The sequence below is a fragment of the Canis lupus genome, chromosome 35 (assembly GCF_048164855.1).
Source record: "Canis lupus baileyi chromosome 35, mCanLup2.hap1, whole genome shotgun sequence".
Taxonomy (NCBI): domain Eukaryota; kingdom Metazoa; phylum Chordata; class Mammalia; order Carnivora; family Canidae; genus Canis; species Canis lupus.
Window position 1 is genome coordinate 8,634,079 of NC_132872.1, and position 20,955 is coordinate 8,655,033.

At 39.4% G+C, this 20,955-nt stretch overlaps 1 protein-coding gene across 7 annotated transcripts in view; it reads left to right on the forward strand.

Annotated features, from left to right (window-relative positions):
- Positions 1-20,955, forward strand: part of IGSF11 (immunoglobulin superfamily member 11) — a 199,470-nt gene that overhangs the window by 81,176 nt on the left and 97,339 nt on the right. The window contains exon 1 of one of the 7 annotated variants that reach the window (XM_072812102.1): positions 1,138-1,276. The exons of the other annotated variants lie outside the window; for them this stretch is intronic. The gene's annotated coding sequence lies outside the window, so the exon portion shown is untranslated. Of the gene's footprint in view, positions 1-1,137; positions 1,277-20,955 lie in introns of those variants that run through there. 7 annotated transcript variants of the gene reach the window in all.

Genomic DNA, 20,955 nt, shown 5'->3' on the forward strand with positions numbered 1-20,955 from the left:
AATTTCTTATGATGTGTTTGGTTAAAATATGTGAAGACTGTCTGGCTTTACACAGCCATGTAGTTAGGGGTATTTTCATAGCATTTTCAAATAATTTCAGCTATTCTTTGATATTTACCAAAACTCAAGAAGTAATAGTTTCTTAAGGAGTGGCTACTGTGGGAAATTAGAAACCATGGCAATAAACATTTCTTGCTCTCTTATTTTAAAATCCATTGGTTTATCATGTGATTTGAGCGGATCTTTTATTCCTGTATGATTTTTTAGTACACTATACATTGATAATTTGGAAGATACGGATTCCTCAATACAGATTTTACAAATGTTGACATACATTGGATTGAATAATATAAACAAATCACATTTGTTAATATCACCATTGATCTTATCAGTGAAGTGATAGTCGTATTTTGTTCAGTGTTGAGAAAATGTCTGCCACATACCTCAGTCTGAATAATTGTGGTCTGTGAGTTGTTCTTTCAAGTGAAAATGCTGATCCCCCCAAAAGCAACTATCTTGTTCAGTTTTGTGCTCAAGGATTTGTATCAGGGCTTTTCCTTGGGACAACCATTTTCTTTGGTCTGCTGCATAAGTGAAATATGTTTCATATTGCCCATTTTGTCATACAAGATATTATAAAAGGTCAAGATTTAATAAAATCATTGTTATTGCTTCATCAAAGGCATTCTTTAGTGAAACTGGATTTTCTTTTTTCACTGTGAGCACATGATGGTGAAGGCCCAGTGCAGTGCCTGTGAGGACAGTTCGGTGCCACTATCCAGACAATGGTGGGGCACTGGCGGTTCGCTCACCACTGTGTCTGTACCATCAGCACAAATGTCAGCACAGGCAAAAGACAGATGACAGTTCGCCATTATTAAGAAAATGGTCTTTACCTCATGGATTTTCTGGAAGGATCTTGGAGACCCTGTTGGGTCCATGGAGTGTACAAAAAGGTGGTATACTATAAGGGAATGTTAGATTTTTTTTTTTTTTTTTAGAATTTTTTTTGAGACAAATGGCCAAAATTATTATATACTATGTAAGATGATATTAAATGGAGTATGCATTGATTGTTTAAACATAATAAACTCATTGAAGATTCTTTATTTTTGTATTTTATGTTTTTAATTACAGAAGTAACATTCTAGGCATAAAAATTCGAACAATGCAGAAGTGCTTAAGAACTGACTCATACCCTACCTCCACCCACGAAATTCTCTGGTTTTGCTGTGCACTGTTCCAGACCTTTTTCTAACGACAACAAAGTCTGCATGTACGTGTACTTTTTTTTTTTTCCTTTTATGAGGATTTCTGTGGATCGCATAGAGGATCAGTCATTTATTTGCATTTTTTGGAGCTTTTGTTTGCCCTCGTTACCTAAAATCTAGGTTCAAAATTCAATTGTTTGATTGCACTTAGTAGGAAAGTAATCATAGCTACTAGGTAGAAAGTGTTTGTGTGTGTGTATTTTGTATGTGACTAACCACCACCATGCCATCAGATAATTTTTCATGAATTACTCATATTGTGTTTTAAGTCAATTTTATTGAAGTATAATTAGATTTTGGTAAGATGCTCCTATTTTGAGTATAATATTAGAGAGTTTTGATAAATTTATGCACCTGTGTAAGTGGAGTCAAATGTAGAAATTTCCATCACCGGAAAGAAAAAGCTCCCTCAGGTGCCTTTGCAGTTAACTCCTCCACTCTTGGGTCTAGTCAAATGTCGATTTGTTTCTGTAAGCATACATTAATTTTGACTGTTCTAACTTACCTAAATGAAATCATAATTATTTGTGCTTTGAAAAGTACAGACTTCAGGTTTTTTATTTAAAAGATCCACGTTCATTTTAAGTTAAACAGTACGAAGCAGGAGAAAAGAGTATTTCAACATAACATTCTAAACCACACCATCCAGATGTGTCCATTTTAATATTTGATGATTATGATTTATTTCTTGATAAATCTAGGTAGATTTCCATCATTTGGAATCGTTTCAGTGCTTACTTTGTCTTCTGAATTAGTTCATGTTTTCACTGCCTTTTTCTATTCAAATTGAAGGAGAGTTTGTATACATATATTATTGAGTCAAAATATCTTTCCTAGAATTTGTTAGAAATTACTCTCCATTTTCTGGCAATGACTGTTGCCGTGGTGAAGTATGAGATCAGGCTAAATTTAATTTTTCTCCCTTGAGAGTGATTTACTTTTTGTACCTGGATGTCAAAATCCTTTATCTTTATGGTTCGCTAGGTTAACCACAGTTTATCGTGATGTGCTTGTTTTTATCCGTTTTCTTCTGTGAGATATTATATCTTTTCAATATGCCTACTCACATCTTCCTGCATTTCGAATCTATTTTCCTGTATTGTGTTTCTGGGTATTCCTGTGTTTCCTATCTTACATTTGTTATCACAGACACTATGTGTTAAATTATTTTTTTCTCTTCTATGTAATTTATTTAAAAAATTTTTGACTCAGTTTATTTAAACTAAACCCAATTCACTCACTTCTCTTATTTTTTAAAAATAACGTCATAAATATTGTCCTATAATTTATTTATAAAACATAACAATTTAATATGGGTATTTTTCTGCATCTGTCATATGGATATACCCCTCATTCTTTTTAATGACCATTTAGTATAGCATAGCATGTATTTGCCATAGTTTATTTAACTATTTCTCCATCGTTGAACATTTTATGTTGTTTCGGATTTTTTTTTTTTTTTTTAAGTAGGCACCATGCCCAGTGTGGAGCCCAACTTGGGACTTGAACTTGTGACTCTGAGATCAAGACCTGAGCTGAAATCGAGTCAGACATTTAACTGCCTGAGCCATCCAGTCACCTCTGTTTCTTGTTTTTTGAGATTAGTGATGTTGTAGTGAACATCTTTTTTTTTTTTTTTTAAGATTTTATTTATTCATGAGAGACACACACAGAGGCAAAGACATAAGCAGAGGGCTGGAAGCAGGCTCCCTATCCGGGGGCCCGATGAAAGACTCGATCCCAGGACCCCGGGATCATGACCTGAGCCAAAAGCAGATGCTCAACCACTGAGCCACCCGGATGCCCCTGTAGTGAACATCTCTGTATATATATAATCTATACGTTTGTGTAGGTATTTCTTCAGTTTGTCTTGCCCAAAGTGGAATTATTTGGATGTAATCATTTAACATTTGGGGGGAGATAACAGTATTATGTGGGCTTTGTATAGTCAGACATATTGGGTTTAAATTCCTGACTTACCATTTATTTGCTCCATGATTTTGAGAATGTTTTAATGTCTGAGTTTGAGTTTGATTATCTGATACAGTGGAGATGGCCTTCGTTAAGAAGTACTAAATTAAATGACACATCTCAAATGGGTCTAGCATCAAAAAAAAAAAAAAAAAATGCTTGGTTAGTAACAGTTACTAGGATTATAAGGACTGGTCAGCCCCAACTTGAATCAGAAGTTCTGTATGGGGAGTACCAGTGGGAGGCGTGGCCTGGGACACATCCTAGCAGTTCTCCAGGCCTGCTTTCATTTACAAAATGAGGGAGTTGAATAAAGTAATCTCTTGTTCTTTTCCAGCTCTGTAATCTCATGATTCTTTGATGTGGCATCCAAGTATTAAAAATACTGGCAATAAAATAAACTGGAGAGAATATATGGCTGGCTTTAACATATTCACAAGACTTGCCCTATAATAGTTACTCGATTTTCCTCTCCTCCCCCATAAATATAATGCAACTTTCTTTAATTCTAGGAATTAAAATCATCCTCATCTGTTACAGAAAGATTACAAAAATTGGTTTCAAATATAAATCTTATTTTATATTTTATTTTAAAATTTATTTTTTGCACTTTGGTTCAGGCTATGTACATACCTATTCTCTTAAATCCTTTATATCATAGACAGATCTTGTATGTGTCAGGGGAGGGTCAGTGGTAAGCAGACTATAAATATGACAGAAATTTTTTTTTTTTTTTTTTTTACCACAGTCACTGACTGTATTCTGGTCCTTTGTCTTGATTTCTATGACTTCTCTCTGCTTTTTTCTCGTAATGACTCTTATTTGTCTCAGCCAGGCATAGGTACCTAAATTTTATCTGTATGAGATTATATGACAAATACAGATATTTTCACAGTGCTATTGTTGATTAAAAGTGGGAAGCCTGTGGACTTTTTTTAAAAAGATTTATTTATTCATTTATTTAGAGAATGAGCTCGAGCAGGGGGGAGGGGCAGGGGGAGAGGGAAGAGAGAGAATCTTAGGCCCACTCTGCACTGAGTGTGGAACCTGATGTAGGGCTGGATCTGGATCCCACAACCCTGAGATCACGACCTGAGCAGAAACCAAGAGTCGGAAACTCAACTGACTCAGCCATTCAGGCGCCCCAAGCCTGTGAAGTTTTAAAAAGATGAAAACCAGGGAGTTTTAGCAGGGAGATAGTGATATGTAAATGGAAAGCTTTGGAGGGTTTGGTTAGGGCATGTCTGGATTCTAACTAGATTTTATGTCACTAATGGTGTTCCCCAGCTGTTTTCTTTGCATTTTAATGGAAGAAGATTTTTTTAAAGTATGTTCTATTTTATTTATTTTCACTTATTTATTTGCAGATGTATTTATTTGAGAGAGACAGAGATATTTTATTTATTTTTATTTATTTGCAGATTTATTTATTTATTTGCGAGAGAGAGAGACAGATAGTGACAGTAAGAAAAGTACAAGCCGGGAGCAGAGGGAGAAGCAGACTTCCTGTTGAGCGGGGAGCCCAGTGTGGAGGGCTCGATCCCAGGACCCTGGTCATGACCTGAGTTGAGGGCAGGCGCTTAACTGACTGAGCCACCCAGGTGCCCCGACAGGATTATTTTTATACAAAGCCAGGTAGTCTCCAAAATTGGCAAGAGTTGGTCACACCTGAGATTCTAAGCTCTCTGCCTACTGTGTTATCTTGGTAAGTAAAGTTTGTTTTCAGATCATTACATTTTTTTTTCCAAAATATTTACAGTAATTTACACATGATTCGTTTTCCTGAGTATATTTTCCAAAATTGTGACTTTTAATTCTTCTAATTCATGATCTCAGTGTCCTCAGAGCAAGGCATGTTTTAGTTGCCCTTTGATCAATCTGCATCTCTGGTTTCCATCTTAACACTTACACTTCTTTGGACAGATTAATTATGCTCCCCCCTACCCCTTCCTCCCTGGTTACTTCCAGTTCAAGGGGTTCAGTTGTCTTTCTCGTTAGTAAGAACGTGTAAGGCTGTGAGCCACAGGGACCTGGACCAGCACGGTCTCTTAGAGCCTTTAATTCCATAATGTCCTTGATCTGAGGAAGCCGCTCGGTAATCTCTTCACAATTTCCATGACCGAGCCATCTGCCTGCATTAAAATAAATCAAATCTGCTTACTCCTTCAGTGTCTAGCAAATATTCTATAAACTGATGATAATGGAGACCATGGACACAAAAATAATTTGCAATCTTGAGCATTTCCTCTGAATTCTCAGCTCAGATTCTCTCGACATAGTGGATGCCAGCTTTCTCTTTGACTTAAGTAAAGGGTGGTGGAAGCTTTTCCTCTAGTCCTTTGATGACTGTTATCCCAAGCTTGGCAGGGGAACTAATTCAGCTTTTCCGTATCTAGATGAACCACAAAAACTTTCCTTGCCCCTCTGCGTCATACATAGCGGCTAATTAGGTAAACACACATAGATGTTTAATTTTGTATTTGGCAGTTTGCATGGATGCTGTGTGTGTGTGTATGTATATATTTAGATCTCAAGCAGACTGATTTTGTGTTGGCACAAGCTTCCACTCTTGGGCAGACTTTGAGTGTGTGGACTATGGTGGCGTCATGCTGTATGAGGGAGTGCGTGACCCCGGGGCCTGTTCTTATGCAAAATAGTTTATTTTTTCACCTCTGAAAACCCCTGAATCTTTAGCATATTTCTACTTAGTATCCTTTTTTTTTTTTTTTTTTTAAATTTATTTATTCCTGCGAGACACAGAGAGAGAGGCAGAGACACAGGCAGAAGGAGAAGCAGGCTCCATGCTGGGAGCTCGACGTCGGACTCGATCCCAGGACCCCGGGATCACAACCTGGGCCGAAGGCAGATGCTCAACCACTGAGCCACCCAGGTGCCCCTTCTTGGTATTCTTATCTTCACCTTCCTTTCTTTCCTCTGCATCTTCAGTAATTTTTATCCTTATCATTTTAAGTTTACATTATCCTGACAGTTTCCTGGCTGATGTTTACTTCACCTTTCTTTGCTTTGATCCACCCTTTGCTTTCTGCAAGGTTGCTTTTCTGTCAAACACTGCTTTCAGTAAGTATATCCCTCCCTTCCTTCAACAACAAAACACGAGCTCAAAAACCTTGAAGGATAAATTCCGAACTTTTCATAAAACATCAGCGGTGCCCTCCGTGGCATTCTGCTCTTCCCAGCACGTGCCCAGCACCCTCTGCCATTCTGGTCCCGTCTTCCTCTTCAGCTCTGTTGCTCACATTTCCCTCCTCTGCTGGTTGATCTGAAACACGTCACGTCCTTCTCTCCATATATCCGTACTCCTGCCCTTGCAGGCCCAGCCCAGCCTGTTTGCTCCGAGACGGACCGCCTTGCGTTCTGCCCCGACCCCTGTGTAGGGCCTGGCTTCCTCTCAGTCTCCTAGGCCGGGGCAGTTCACACTGCTCCTGTGGTAGTGCCTCCAAACTGCAGTGCCTCGTGCTCTTACACTTTCTTGCACACTCCAGAGGATGAGCACTCTGCTCTGCACATGGCAGGTGCCGGCTTTGTCCAGTGAGTGGATGAATGTGAAATCTTTGCTCTCCGCGCCTTTGATCGTGTATTAGGTAATGGACAATCTGTTTCTCTCATTTCACAGGAAAGAATTGAAATTCTGTATGTGAAATTGAGATAATTGAGATATGCCTGTAAATATTAAAGTGGTTTTTTTTTGTTTTTTTGTTCTTTGCGAGAGCATAGACATTTCTCGCTTTCAAAGAATGAAAAAAAAAAAGATTCTTTTATGTGGTGGATTGAATTCGCATTTCATTTGTGCTCCAGTTTTGAAACGGTTAATAGTTTCTCACCCTTTTTCTTTACATGTGCTAAGTTTACGATAGCTTCTATCTTCTAACATGCTTCTGCTGCCTTTCTCTGATTCATACTTTGTTCATTCCACTGAAGAGCATGGACTTATATTGAGTCAGGGTTTTTTGATTATGCTGTATTTCAAAGTTGCTGTATTTATTAGAATAGGCAATAGTGGCAGGTAGCCAGTTTTTTATTTCTAACACTGGAAACTAGTTTGCATGTTTTTGAAATTTATGTAAATGGAATCATCCATATTCATTAATGTACTCTTTTGTTTCTGGCTTTTAAAATCCAACATTGTTTATGTGATTTATGCACATTATGTATGGCTGTGGTTTCTTTACCTTCATTATAGTATAGCACTTTATCGTGTAAATATACCATGATACTGACCTACCCATCCTACTGCTGATATACTGTAGGTTTTCTCCAGTTTTGGCCTACAATAAATAATGCTGTGGTGAAGATTCTTGGCCATGTGTTCTGAGCAAATCAGAGTGCATTTCTGTTAGGTGTTACACTTAAGAAACAGACTGTGTATATTCAGCTTTAGTAGGTACTGCCATTTTTGCTCAAAGTAGTTGTGTTGGTCTTCATGCCTACTAGCAGTGTCTGAGAGTTGTTTTCTCTTAATCCTTGTGATCGATTTAATTTAGCCATTACGATGGATGATTGTGTATATGTGTAAGCATTTTGCTGTTCCCGGATTATTCATAAGGTTGCTCACCATTTCCCCTTTTACTGGCCACTTTAGATATCTTCCTACATGAGTTGTCTTCTCAAGTCTTGCCATTTTTTTTTAACAGCTTTATTAAGATAAAATTCACATGTCACTTAAAGTATACAATTCAGTGGTTTTTGATATATTACATTATGAATTTTACAATTCAGTGCTTTTGGTGTGTCATTAATTGTTAAGAATCATGGTAAAACAACATGAAATTAATTATTTTAACCAATTTTAAGTGTACGAATCAGCAGCATTAAGCATATTCACAGTGTTGTGCAATGATCATCAATATTTCTAAAACTTTTTCATCATTTCAAACGAACTATAAACAGTAAGCAATAACTCCCCATTTGCCTCTTCCCTCAGGCCCTGGTAACCTCTGGTCCATTTATATTTCTATGAATTTGCCTATTTTAGGTACCTCACATAGGTAGGATCATACAGCATTTGTCCTTTTGTGACTGGCTAATAGCACGATGTTTTGAAGGATCATCTACGAGATAGTGTGTATCAGGGATTCATTCCTTTTTATGGCAGAATGATATTTCATTGTTATATTGGTATATTTTGTTTATCCATTTACTTATTGATGAACCCCTTGGGTTTTGCCAGTATGTATGTATGTATATGTATGTGTGTGTGTGTATGCACATATACATATATGTGTGTGTATATGTGTATATGTATATATATATATACATACACACACATATTTTTTGGGGGAGTGGGGAAGATTTATTTATTTGCATGCATGAGCAGGGGGAGGGGCAGAGGCAGAGAAAGAGCATCTCAAGCCGACTCCTTGCCCAGCTTGGAGCCCCACACTGGGCTTGATCCCAGGAACCTGAGATCAGGACTTGAACTGAAATCAAGAGTTGGACGCTTAACTGACTAAGCCACCCAGGCACCTCTGCCAGATTTTAAAATTAGAGTCTGTGTGTCTTTTTTTCTCCCTGATTTGTATGGGTTTTGAAGTGTTTGTGGGAATACTGGCACTCTATTGGTTACATGTGTTGCAAAAATCTTCTTTTACTCTCTTATTTTGATGTCCTCTTAAAGAGCAGTTCTTGATTTTAATTAGTGCATGTTAACAATTTTTCCTTTTTGACTAGCACTTTCTGTGTCATGGCTAAGAATTTGTTTCCTGCCCCAATGTCAAAAAGATATTCTTTGTTTTCTAGAAGCTGTACTGTTTACCTTTTATATTTTGAGCTACAGCCTACCCAGAATTGATCTTTTTGGTGTGTGATGAGAGTTGGGAGCCAGGCACTAAAACTTACTTTTTGTAGTGGTTTACCCATTGATGTTTATGTCCAGTCTTGTTGCCTCCCTAAGTTCTTTGATACAGTCTTACATTTCATCTTACCTTCAGGGTCTAGTGCAATGCCTTGAATGTGGTAAGTCATCGGTAAATGCTTACTGACAATAGTCAAGCCATATATCTTCATTTCTCAAAAGAAGGGACCCAACCAGCATGCTGTGAAATCGGACTTTATCTGTAAATAGTATTCATTTCCTCTTTACAGCATTATTTTCTCCGCTTTTTTGTTTTTCGGCTTGTTGTCTCCCTCTTTCTCCCCTGTTGCATCTGCCCACCTATTATCATCATCTCTTGCTTCATCATCTGGAGCTGAGGTTACCTTCTGAATCTCATCATCTCCATTTTGCCATTAAATAGTAATTTCCTTTAAAAATAATAATTTTAGGGACACCTGGGTGGCTCAGTGGTTGAGCATCTGCCTTTGGCTCAGGTCATGATCCCCGGGTCCTGGTATTGAGTTCCTTGTCAGGCTCCCCGCATGGAGCCTGCTTCTCCCTCTGCCTGTGTCTGTGCCTCCCTCTCTGTGTCTCTCATGAGTGAATAAATAAAATATTTAAAAATATAAAAATTTAAAAAAGTAGAATTTGTTAAAAATAAATAAAAAATAAAAATAATAATTTTAGTGGCATAAAAGCCTTTCCTATTGTTGGGTGCCTTGCATCTCAACAGCACCACTTTACATTTGTTTTGTACAGGGAGTTTGAACTTATGGTTCAAAAATAGTTTCCAGAGAAGGCACAGAAATTTTATGCAAAATATAGTGTTGTATGCATTTAATTTTTTTTCTTTATCCTAGTGGAGAATATCTCAACTTTTAAAAAGTATATCCCTTCACTTTGCAATAAGCTATTGAGAAACCCCACTCTGTGTATACCACTGTGTTAGGCATTGTGGGTTAGGTGGAATATTTAGTATGGTACCCGGTCTTGAGGAGCTTAATACATGTGTAACTATAATTGGAGTTGTAAGCACACTTATAATTTGGAGATTTATGTGAATCAGAGAAGCAGTAATTGTGGAACACTTGTCAGATCGTGTGAGAAAACAGAAGTGCAGCTCTGCAGTAGTTAAAATGTCAGATGCAAGAAGATAGAGCCAGGTAGTGAGTGGCCTTGTGTGCTGCCTGTTTCGTCTTTATCCCACCCAGCCTATGAGGCAAATCATCCTTGTTACTTTGGTATCAAGCAGTTTTTAAGGAAAAACAAAACAACAACAACAACAACAAAAGAAGTGTCTGTTATGCTCCAGGAATCTGGTGGTAGAAAGATGAAAAAAAGAGTTGGATTTAGTCCTCAAGACTCCACAATTTAGTCTAAAAGCCAGACATGACTCAGCTTATTCTGATACCACGGAACTCTTGTGGTATGAGGGAAGTGTTGTCTCCTGTTGAACCCACATGCTTGTTCTGACCAATCCATGCCATTTCCCTGGGTGGTCTGGTTCTTGGGGTCTGCAAGTCCTGCACTGGCTACTCTGAACGTGTGCTCGAGCACTGACCTGGATGCGGTGGCAGAAGCAGGTAGAGTCTGAGGCAGCGCTCCTGGCTCCATGGGGCCTTCCTTGAGGTGTGTAAGAGACCTGATAGTGTATGTGTGTCCTGGGGCGGGGACCTAGAGAAGCCTGAGCTTAGAATGAAGGAGTCTCTGCACATATGGCCTTTAAGATCAGAGACCAATGGCTGGGACCATTGTATGAAGACGGGGACCGGCACGTACTCACCCCTGTCCCCCATTCAGCACCACCACAACTACCACCAGAAAGAATGCCCCACACAGGACCAGTTGTAACCTACTGGCTACCACTCTGGAAGTACTGGTTAAGATACTCTAGAGCTGAGTCCAGTGGAGACCCCGGCAACTTTGTATAGATATGAGGGCCACCTCCTGTTCTCTGCCTTGGCGTAGTTTGAGGATTCTCTCCTTCAGGCAGTCAGATACCATCTGGAAGAAAAGTAGGACATGGGGAAGGAAATCTAAAAGACTGAGCATTTACCTGAGCCATCCAAAAGAGACATCTATAAAATAACTTTAAGAGGCTACTCAAATTATTGCATCAGTCTTGGCTGACCGGATTGGACTGAATTTAGTTATGCCCTGACCCCTGCCACCCATCTAGTTTTGGGGTAGGTTGTTGAGGTAGGAAGTAGTGAGACCATCACATCAATTTGAAAGAAAATAGACTGTGCTTTTATGCATATGCTCATTTATCGACAAATGTAAATTTACGTATTGCTCTCCTCTTGATAACATTTGGTTTAGATGTGTGGCCAACTCTGCAGAATCTAGGGTCCCAATCTGGCCAGATGTGCCAATCTTGAGCTCTGTCCTAGTTTTTAACTTAAGCTGATGTACCAACATGGCAGCAAATGTGTAAGCAATTGCAAGAACCATACTACAGTGGTTTATTGAATCTCAATAAATGATCTTTTCTTTAAAGAAAAAGCCTCTTTATTTGCTTGATCACTTGGAGTGCTTTTTTTAAATACTTGGATTTTGGCAGGCATTTAGAAACTGAGGTGCCCACAGTGAACTGAATGTGGTTAAACAGCTTGGAACACTGGAGTTGAATAGGCTCTGGGCACATGTGCCAAAGAGTGGCAAGCCAAGTCATCCTGCCCTCAGTGCCAGCTCTGATGAGCTTCAGTTTTGCTGCTGCCACCACTTCTGGATCCCTGTCTAAGTCACATGCATTGCTTCTGATTTCAAGGTGTCATAAGTTTCCAGGCTGGATGTCAAATTTCCATTTCTATTGTAGCTGCCGTTTTTGGGTACCCAGCGTGTGCCATGCATTACCTAGGCATTCTATGTATATTTATTCATCACGTCTAAGACAAGTCTGTGAGACAGAGTATATAATCTCTATTTCCAAATGAGGAGATCGTGCAGTTGTGGAGTAGAGTGGATTTCAGTATGTGGAGTTAAGTGCCTGGATGATTAAGAAAATATGTAAAGTGCCTAATACTGTGCCAGGCTCAGACAGTCCGTAAGTGGATTATGTTGTTTCTTTTAAGCTCCATTCTAGGGCCTGACTGGGGAAGAATTTGGGGAACATTTATATGAACCATGAGCCGGGCTTGTAGAGATCTTTGGAACCCTAAGCATGAAAAGATCGTGGTGCCCCCTCCTGTGAAACTCAGAATGGGACACTGAACTATAAAAAGTAAGCAAGTCCAGCACAGTTGTGTTCTTTCCTTCAAGACGACGACTTTGGTCTTTGTTCTTAAATATCAAATGTCAATCAGCCTTAAAAATGTTTCCCCTTTCTCTCTCTTCCTCCCACCACCCTGTTCCTGTCTTGCCGGTGCCTTAAGTACTTGTCTCTTTTGGGCAATACAGCGCTGGACGTAAGAGTTTAACATTTTATTTTTATCTATGTCAAATAAGTAGGCATGATAGAAGATTTATGAGTTGTCAGATTCAAATGGGAATGATCGAACAATTATGTCAACAAGAAATCATGCTTGAAAGTTCTGTTAGTGCAGGTGTCAGGAAAGAAGTGTAAGTCTCTATCGCTGAGTTTATAGTTTTTGAGGGGGAAAGAGGCATTTTTGACTGCTTCCTACTTTAAAGGCTCCCTTGGGGCGCCTGGGTGGTGCAGGCAGTTAAGCATCCAACTCTTGGTTTCAGCTCAGGCTGTGATCTCAGGGTCATGGACTCGAGGCCCACGTCTAGCTCCACATTCAGTTCTGTCTGGTGAAGATTTTCTCTCTCCCTCCCCCTCTGTCCCCCCCACCCCCCGACCTCTGTCTCTCTCTCTCAAGTAAATAAATCCTTAAAAATAAAATGCATCCCAAGTACAGTCCTTCAATATACATTATATGATTCATCTTCACCACACACTTGCATTGTTTCCTTTTTAAAACTGAGGAAACGATCTTCAGAAAGGTTAAATAAAGTCACAGCTCATGTCTTTTGGTTTCTAGAATTTACCTTCTTCCCGCTTCAGGCAAAAGGGAACGAGAAGGTGCTGTTGCCTCAATTTGAAAGCAAAGCCCCCCTTCCTCCTCTTTTTTTCTGGGCCTGGAAAATAATGCTTATGCTTCCAGATACGGGTTGGAGGTCACCTCGCCCATGGTCTCCCGAGTTGGCTTCTTCCTCCCCGTCTCTCTAGAACATTGCCCAGACTTTAGCCCATACCTGTCTTTTGTGACCTACGCACCCACCTGCGTCAATCCCGCTCTTCCTTCCTCGGCCCTCGCACGGTGCGCACGGTGCCGGGGCCCAGCTGGTGCTGAGCCTGTCCCTGTTTCATGCAGAGTTGGTGATAATTGTACGGTTCAGGCTACAAGGCACCGGCGATCACAGACTTCATGGCATGGGTGGGAGGTCACAGAGTCACCCAGCGTCTGGATGGGGTTCAGGCTGGTGCAGCAGAGGCCTGGCCCACAGTCCTGGGGGGCCGGGGAGCCACAGCAGAAGGGGCCCCATGGAAAGGAGCGTTGCTAGCTCCTGGGGGGGAGTGATGGGAGTTAAATTTGGATGCCACGTTTATTATTTCAGCTCTTTGAATACTGCCCCTAATGATATCTCTTTTCTTTTGTTTCCTCAAAATTAATTATCTTTTTGTAGCTATGGTAACTCATTTGAAGCTCTATTATGCATGTAATCTGTACACATTGAACTCTGTGCTTCAGTGTTCGAAACATTTTCCTGCATAGTCAATAATTCTATATTTGCAGCGTTCTCTTCCTTCTGGTGAAAATTGGCTTTTCCCTTTAGATTTCTGGAGATGATTTTAAAAAGCATGAGGAATGACGGCCTGACTAATAAATTACCGTAAATGACCATCATCTTTGCTACTAACGTTCATGCCATGATTTTCTGGTACTGACCTATTTCTAGGCAGGTTTTACTCTGAGAAGCTTTGAACACGTGGCACATACCACCCTGGTTCCCCCAGTTTGTCTGGCCCAACGGCTCCTGAGAGTCCCCGCACCTGCTGCCCCCCCTTCTTGGACTCCTGCGGCCCGCGGGACACCCGTCGCGCCTCTGCCTGGCCCCGGTCCAGGCACTCACACCTCTGGGTTGGGCTGGCTCTTTTCCTGCTGCTGCTCATCCTGTGGCCAACCTTCCTGGCCCAGCCTTTCTGCCAGGGCTCGGACAGCTGTCTTTTATGCCTGCATCTGTGTCTGTCTGTCTGTCTCTCTGGGAGGAGCTCAGCACCTTCACCCCAGCTCACTTAGGTAGACTAGATGGTCCCATGCTTCCTTCTCTTCTTTGGGCAGAGCCTCTTTTTTAATTAATTAATTTATTTTTAATTTTTAATTTTTATTTTTTGGGCAGAGCCTCTTGTTCTTTGTCTGGAAAGAGAGGCCTGCCATCCTGTCCGTGGAGTGGCTGGGTTGGGTGAAGTGATGGCCCAGATGCCTGGTGTGTAGCAAAAGTCTGTCTCCTCCTGCACCTCCGCCCTTGATATGGCCAGACTGCCTTTGACGACATTTGTTGTTAGTTCACTCAGTGCTTCTCCAGGGCCTGCTTTGTGGTAGCCACTGTTCTAGGTCCTGAGGGGCGTGAGAGGCAGGAACAGCCTAACAATGTGGAATAAGGCAGGAAAAGGTGACCCAGCACTAGGGTGTCTCTTTCAGGTCCCCATTGCTTCTTAAAATGTTTGTTCATCTATAAAACACTGGTGGGCTGAGGATAATGGAACTGTCAGGAAGAAATCCTGTGAAGAACCTAAGTCTCCTGAAGTGCTGGTAAACAAGTTTTTTAAAGCTTTTACAGCCTTATTTTTTGTTGTGGTTTCCAGGTATGTAACAGTTTCCTAAGTGAAGTCACAGGCTCATGGAGGTTGGCGCCTCTGCTGGGTCCCTCTGTCTCTAAAATACTTGCACTTCGGTAGTTGTGTCGGGCCTGGTACATCTTATGTAAGAAATTAGAACCAACTCCCATGACCAGTATGGCTTTTGGTTCCTGTTGATCCCCTCTTACTTCTACCACAGAACCTCCCATGGTCAAGGTATTCAGGAAAGGTTTATGAACACAGGAAATGTTTCTTTCTCTAGATGAGCTCTTACACTTTTCTTTTTGGGGCTCTGTTAACAGTCACATTTAACGTTTATCACCAGCAATAAACATCATCCTAGATAATGTTTGCCTCTCTTTTTCTTTTCTTTCTTTTTTTTTTTTAAGTTAGTTAGTTAGTTTGTTTGTTTGTTTATTTATTTATTTATTTATTTATTTATGATAGAGAGAGAGAGAGAGGCAGAGACATAGGACGAGGGAGAAGCAGGCTCCATGCACCGGGAGCCTGACATGGGACTCGATCCCGGGTCTCCAGGATCGCACTCTGGGCCAAAGGCAGGCGCTAAACCCCTGAGCCACCCAGGGATCCCCCTGTTTTTCTTTTAATGTATTTTTGTACTTTAGAAATATGGACTTCTTTTGAATTGTGTTTATTTTAAAAATACTTCTAAGTTGCTTTGGTATATTTGGTATATACTAAATATTTGCTTAGTTTCTACTAGATATGACTCAGACACTTTAAGGATAAATAAAAAGGCATATAAATTAATATTTATTGATTTGCTTCTGTGTTTAATGTTGATAATTTCAAACCAGGAGGGGAAAGCTTCTTCTACTCAACAGAGGCTTCCCTTTGAAAATTCATGCGGTTGTCGTATAGTCCTAGAATTACAGATCTGGAAAGCACCTTCAGTCTGTCTTGATTTCTGTCCTTTATTTAACTCTTTCTTCCTTCCCATCCTGCCTCTATTCTTTCTGTAATGAGAAAGCCAGAGAGGTAGTCTTTTCAAAACTACACAGCTTTTAAGTGGCAAAGTTTGGACCAGGATCCAGGTTAAGGTTCTTTCTAATAATATAAGGGAAGTGATAGCGTCAAGCAATATTTCATTTACTTTCCTGGCTTGTACAAACTAATTTCAACCCTGTTAGGGTCAAGCATCATCTCTTCCTGGGGTCTTTCTGTCTCTTTCCCCCATCAGCCCAACAAAATATTACACAAGAAAATGTTTCTATACCATGAGTGTACACAGATGTGTATAAATAGTGGGTGTGTTTGTGTAATTGTAGTATGGTTAGTTAAGCATAATGGAGGTATTGTGTATAGCAAAAAAAAAAAAAAAAAAGTATTAGATCCCCTGCCCTGAGCTACTTTTATGCCACTGTAATGTCCTCAGATTCCAGACTGGATAAGATGAAACAGACAAGAAAATACTCAAATTTCATTTCAGAATCTGCAGCAGCTGGAGTGAACGTCAAACAGATGGGCTTTTCCACCCTGATTATCCTAACTTCCTAAATTTAGAAATACATGCTTTAAAAAAATGTAAATTACCCGAGGGGGTGGTGTAGCACATGCCAGGCAGTGCTAACGAGTGCAAATAGATGTCATCTGCTGACTTAGATGAATCTCAGCTCCCACTTCTGGGTCTCTGTTATTTCATTCCCTTTAGATTTGTTTTATGTCACTGCTTTCAGGCCTCTTTTCACATATAGATTAATATTATTTTAAAATATTGAGATTTATATGTCTTAAGCCAAAATAGTGTTTAATTTGTCTTATTACTCAGAATTCCTTCAAACTAGTGGAAAAAGATAAAGAGATGTTAGATGAGGAGTTTCTTGTATATTGCCTTTGTGACTAGCCAGCTGGATAAGTTTGGGCAAGACATTTCTTCTACGATAAAGTAGGTGGACTGGACTCAATGGTGTTTAACGAACCTCTTAGCTATAGAGTTGTTTCTATAAATCGTCTAGAATTTATTTTGTGTGGTGATGTGTCTCTAGAATCTAGCACAGTGCCTGGCACATAGTACATGTTTAATAAATAGTGACAGGGGTGCATGGGGGCTCAGTGGTTGAGCTTCTGCCTTAGGATCAGGGCCTGATCCTGGAGTTCCAGGATCGAGTCCCACATCAGGTTCCCTGCATGGAGCCAGCTTCTCTCTCTGTCTGTGTCTCTATCTTTGCTCTGTATTTGTCATGAATAAATAAATAAAATCTTAAAAAAAAAAGTGACAAAAGAATCAGTATAGTCTTATATTTTCAATTTACAAAATTCATTAGGCAAATGTTGGAACTAAGTGTTTAATGGCCACCCTGTCCCTATTAGAATATACGTTTTCTCTCTGGTATCTTACAGTTAAGTTGAGGAGATCAACAATGATCCAAGGACATAAAAAAGCAAAATCCAGATAAGTGAGGAGGTTTGTATATACATATCGCCTCTCATTGGAATGTAAGTTGTATGAGGAATCACATTTTATATAAATGAATATGTTGGTAGAACAGCCTTTATTCCACAGTCACAGAAGGGAAAGCAGAAAATGATCTGTAAGTCCATACCAAAGGAAGCAGAATGATCGAATTTGCAGAAGAAGTGAATCCAGAAGCTTCATCTTTGGGGTCAAGTAGGAATTCAGGAAGCTAAGAGGTAATGCGGAAGGGAGAGGGGTTGTGAGAGCTAGCCTTTGTGGGCAAAAAGAGAAGAAAGCAGAGTTACAGAGGCATAAAATAGTCTGGGAGCTACACATGGAGGTGGGGTTCCAGGGCAGAAGATAGAGATAGGGCCACAGGGGCCACAAGCCAGACTCATCTGGTGAGCAGTGGGAAGCCTTCATAGGGGTTTAAAGGGAAATAACTTGCTCACCTTGGCTCTTGGAAACAATTTGACTTTAGTAGCAGGAGGAGGGTGGATTGGAGTGGACCAGGAGGAAGACAGGGAGATCACTTAAGAGGCTGTTGTGTTACTTCAAGATCACGTGAGATTCTTCATAAATGCTGATAAATACATTTAAGCCCATGAGGAGAGGTCTGTTCTCAGTGAATTTTTCAAAAGCTTGGCATAATTGCTTTTGCAAAAACCTCCACCCCAAAAGGTAAAGACTTGTAAAGAGGGTATTTTCTTAGAATGGGGGAAATGTAAAAAGGCAAAATACAGTAAATTTGGGGTTGTTTCACTAATATATGGATAAATGTGAATAATTGAAAGGTGATTGTATTGAGATTGAAATCTAGCCATTTGTGTCTGTTTGCTAGTTCTAGTGTTGGTGTGCAGGCCAGACCTCAGAAATCTAGATAACATAGTAAAAGAAGAAATTTGAGTTTCACTTAAAGGATGCTCATCTGAGCACAGACTAAACCAGGCCACCTTTTGGAGGAGGATATAAATTTTGAGTACATGGAGTTAATAAGCATGTAAAATCATAGTACAGCACTTATTTGGGAATTTCATAAAGATTTGAGAAATGTTAGAATTAATAACTCTAAGAATGGCAGACCTTTGCAGTTTCCTTTTTTTTTTATGAATTTTCCTCAAGAGGCTAACAGCTGATAGTTTGCCAGTTTTTCCATATTTCTCAGAGGTCTCCAACAATCTCTTGGCCTCAAGGCTCTTTTCAGAGATTATAATTAAGTCATGTCTTGCACTTCCTGGGAACGGATCCTCTCCCACCTTCCTGGTGTGGGGGGACCATACCACTATCCCGTCTCATCTCTCCACCTCCCCTAGATTTCCTCCCCAGTGGAAGAGCACATTAAGCTAAGTTAACCCTGCTTAACTGTAGCTTTGCACTCACTCTCCTTTCCTCCCCTGACCCCAGGCAAGTTCAAAAATTTCAAAATTTTGTTTCTCAAAACTAATGTTTCGTTTATTTAGGGTAATTTTTATATGAAAATAAAACTTTTTTTTTTTTTTTTTTTTTAGCTTGGTTGATGTAATCACAACTTTCACTGACACCATGATCTTGTGGAAGGTGGTAAAGTGGTGGGGTTGCCTATGATGAATCTACTCATTGTATCACAGGAAAAAAGGGCCCTCCAGTGAGCACTGGTGTTTTTTTTTAAAAATCCACTTAGTTTAAGGTAGTTTACCAAAATCTGCATCTGTTTAAAGTATATGGTTTGATGACAGTTGTAATATATCCACAGGTGCAGTAGATCAGTCAAGATGGAGAACATTTCATTGCCGCCTAAAGCTTACCTGTGTCAGTTTGCATCCATCCTCCCCTCTGCCCCCAGGCAACCACTGATCTGCTTGCTGCCACTGTGTGCTAGTTTGCATCTTGTAGAACTTTTGTAAATGGCATCCCACAATATTTTCTCTTTTGTGTCTGGTTTCATTCACTCAGCATAATGATTTTGAGATTCATCTGTGTTGCTGTGCGTGCCAGTAATTTGTTGCTTTTTATCCCTGAGTAGAACTCCTTTGTTGGAGGTACTATAATGTGTTTTTCCCTTCTCCTCTTAAGGAAAATTTGAGTTATTTCCAGCCTGGGGACTACTGTTATAGGAGTCTTCTTTATGTGAACACATTTGAATTGTTTTGGTGAGTCATTATGAGTGGAATGGTTGGTGTTGAATTTTTTGAGAAATTGCCAAACTGTTTTCTAAAGTAGTAGTACCATTTTTTACCCCCATTTTCAGCGTGTAAGAGTTTTTATTGTTTCACATTATTACTTGTGAACTTGGTATGGTCAGTCTGTTTAAATCTGAGTCGTTCTAATGAGTGTGTAGTGATTTCTTGTGGTGTTAGTTTGTAATTCCGTGATGTCCAGTGATGGTGAGCATCTCTTCGTGCCCATTTACAAAAATGGGCTGTCTGCTTATTGAGTTGTAAGACTTATTTTATTTTCTGGATACCATTACATTGTCAGGTATGTATTGTGAATATTTTCTGCCATTTTGTGGGTGTAGTCTTTACAATTTATTGATGGTATGTTTTGAAGAGCAGATGTTGTTGATTTTGAAAAGTCCACTATAATTTTTTTTATGCTTTGTGCTTTTTGTCTTCTAAGAAAAGCCTATCCAGAAGTTGCAGTATTTTCTCCCATGTTTTTATCTAGAAGATTTATAGTTTTAGTTTTTACACTTAGGTCTGTGATACATTCTGAATTAGTTTTTTAGTATGTTGGGAGGTAAGGGTATATGTTCATTTTTCAAAATGCAAATATCCAGTTGTTCCAATACTTTTTGTCTGAAAGTTGTTCTTTTCCTCTGTTGAATTACCTCTCATCTTTATTTCTTTCCTTCTATTTATCTTTGATCTTCTTAAGACTTAAGACTTAAGTAGAAACTTAAGTCATTGATTTTAGACCTTTCCCCTCAATATAAGCACGTACAGGTATACCTTTCCCTGTAAACACTGTTTTCTCTGCATCCCACATATTTTTATATGTTGTATTTTTCATTTGAATGTAGTTTTCTCACTTTCATTGTGATTTCTTCTTTAATCCAACAGGTTTCTTAAAAGTGTCTTATTTAATTTCTAATCACTTGGGGGTTTTCCTAGATATATTTTGTTACTGATTTGATTTAAATCCTTTTTGATCAGAGAACATACTTTATATGTTATCATTCTTTTAAAATTGATTGGAACTCATTTTATAGGAAAACACATGTTCTCTTTGGGTGAATGTAACAGGTGCACTTAAAAATAATGTGTATTCTGCAGGTGTTGGAAGTTAAGACAATAGTGTTCTGGTCCTCTTTACTACATTATTAATTTTTTGTCCAGTGTTTCTATTAATTGCCCAGAGTGGGTGTTGAAATCTTTTATGATTGTGGAATTACTTGTTTCCCTTTGGTTCTGTCAGTTTTGGGTTCATGTGCTTTTAAGGTCTTTTATTAGGTTCGTACATATTTATGACTGTTATGACTTTCTGATGAATTAACTCTTCTATCATTATGAATTTTTCCTCTTTATCTTTGGGTGTACTCTTTAAGTCTGTTTATATGGTATTAACATAACTCTTTCAGACTTATTTTTATCATTTGTATGGAATATCTTTTCCCATTTAGTTTTTTCAGTCTGTGCCTTTATATTTAACACACACAAGTAGCATATAGGTGGGTCTT